Below are 1,742 nucleotides of genomic sequence, written 5' to 3' on the forward strand. Positions count from 1 at the left end.
CAGGGAGACGCTGCCATGTCACCTGGCTCCTGGGTGCCTCGTGATTCAAGATGCGCCCATTAGAGGCATTCCCTGGCTTTCATGGAACTGGAGCTTGAAAGGAAAGTCTGCCCTTCTCTCGGCTAGGACGTGAAGTATGAAAGTTAAGAGCTACCTATAGGCAGTCCAGTCAGTCATATACTGGCAGTATATGGTGAACACCAATCTATAGTAAGTATATCTAGGGGCGCCTGAGTGGCTCAGTCTTGTTAAGCATCTGACTTTGGCTCAGGTCATGATCTCATGGTGAGTTCAAAATTTTTTCCAAAAAAACCCCATATCTATAATAAAGCTGATCTGCAGAGAGAAGCAGAGGGGTGTGATGTATCCTCGACGTTTAGCTGGACCCCGTCCTTTCTGCAGTCTGGCTTTTCAATGCCTCCTCCAATATGTGCCGTGCTCCAGTGTCCAGCCAGCAGTGCACAAGCGTGCTGGTTAGCTATCACCCTATAGCTTACCCCAAAACTTAGTAGCCTCAAACAACAAATATTTGTTATCTCACAGTTTCTGTTGGTCAAGAATTGGGTGTCGCTTGGCTGAGTGGTTCTGGCTCAAGCTGCCCTCAAGATGTCAGCTGGGGTGACAGTTGTCTTGAAGGCTTAACTGTGACTGTGACTTGGAAGGATCCACTTCCAAGATGGCTTACCCAAATGGCGCTTGTTTTGGCAGGTTTGGTTCCCTGCTGGCCACTGGCAGGCGCCTTTCATTGGCTGTTGGTAAGAGGCCTCAGTTCCTCACGTGGACCTCTCCGCAGGCTGCCTGAGTCCCCTCACAACATGGCAGCTACCTTCCCCCAGAGTGAGCAATTGGAGCGAGAGCAAGGAGGAAGCCACAGAGCCTTTTATGACCTAGTCTCTGACGCTGCACCTTGTCGTTTCTACTTTAGTCTGTTCTTTAGAAGCAGATCCCTGTGCCCAGCCTACCCTCAATTAGGGTCCACATGAGTACTCAACATGTGTCTAATTCTGTGATCTCTCAGTTCTTCCTGAACCCTACTTCCTCTGGTCTCTGGGACTCTGTTCTTTTTTTGTTTTGTTTTGTTTTAATATTTATTTATTTTTGAGAGAGAGAGAGAGAAAGACAGAGCATGAGTGGGGAAGGGGCAGAGAGGTGGGGGGGGGACACAGAATCTAAAGCAGGCTCCAGGCTCTAAGCTGTCAGCACAGAGCCTGACATGGGGGTCGAACTCGTGAACCATGAGATCATGACTCGAGCCCAAGCCAGACGCCACCCAGGCACCCCTCTGGGACTCCACTCTCAGGCTTTTCCTTACTATGCCCCCTAAAAGCACCTCTTTCAGAGGCGCCTCTGATCCTCAGTTCTGTTTCATCCTGGCTTCTTAGCTCTTATACAACTGAGTGAATCTATTCCATGTAAAAGGTGGTTATTCTTTGGCAGGACACCAATCCCTCCCCCATACTGTGGGGAAAGAGAATATTTTTAAACCAAAAAATGGGGACATGGTATATGAACAGAATATTTAAAATTTGTGCTGCTCCAAAACTCCGGCCCGAGGTTGTTTTAAATACATCCTTTCATTTCTTAGGGATCTTTCATTTCTAAGAAATGATAGGAACACTGGTTTCCCTGGCGGGCAGCTTTGTGAAAGGTAAAGAAGGAGTCTGCAGGAGGTCACTTGCTATCGCCATGGTGACCGGGTGCCGAGGACTGTGCGAGGCAGTGGACATTGTCTCTCAGCAGGC

The 1,742-nt window shown here is 48.7% G+C and overlaps 1 long non-coding RNA gene across 1 annotated transcript in view; it reads right to left on the reverse strand.

Annotated features, from left to right (window-relative positions):
• The window catches only part of LOC115289972, a 28,475-nt gene extending 27,717 nt beyond the window's left edge, over positions 1 to 758 (reverse strand). Inside the window, exon 1 of the long non-coding RNA XR_003907901.1 lies at positions 686 to 758. This is a non-coding gene — a long non-coding RNA (uncharacterized LOC115289972). The remainder of the gene's footprint in view (positions 1 to 685) is intronic.
• Positions 759 to 1,742: the final 984 nt, after the last annotated feature.

Source organism: Suricata suricatta, chromosome 4 (assembly GCF_006229205.1).
Source record: "Suricata suricatta isolate VVHF042 chromosome 4, meerkat_22Aug2017_6uvM2_HiC, whole genome shotgun sequence".
Classification (NCBI taxonomy): Eukaryota; Metazoa; Chordata; class Mammalia; order Carnivora; family Herpestidae; genus Suricata; species Suricata suricatta.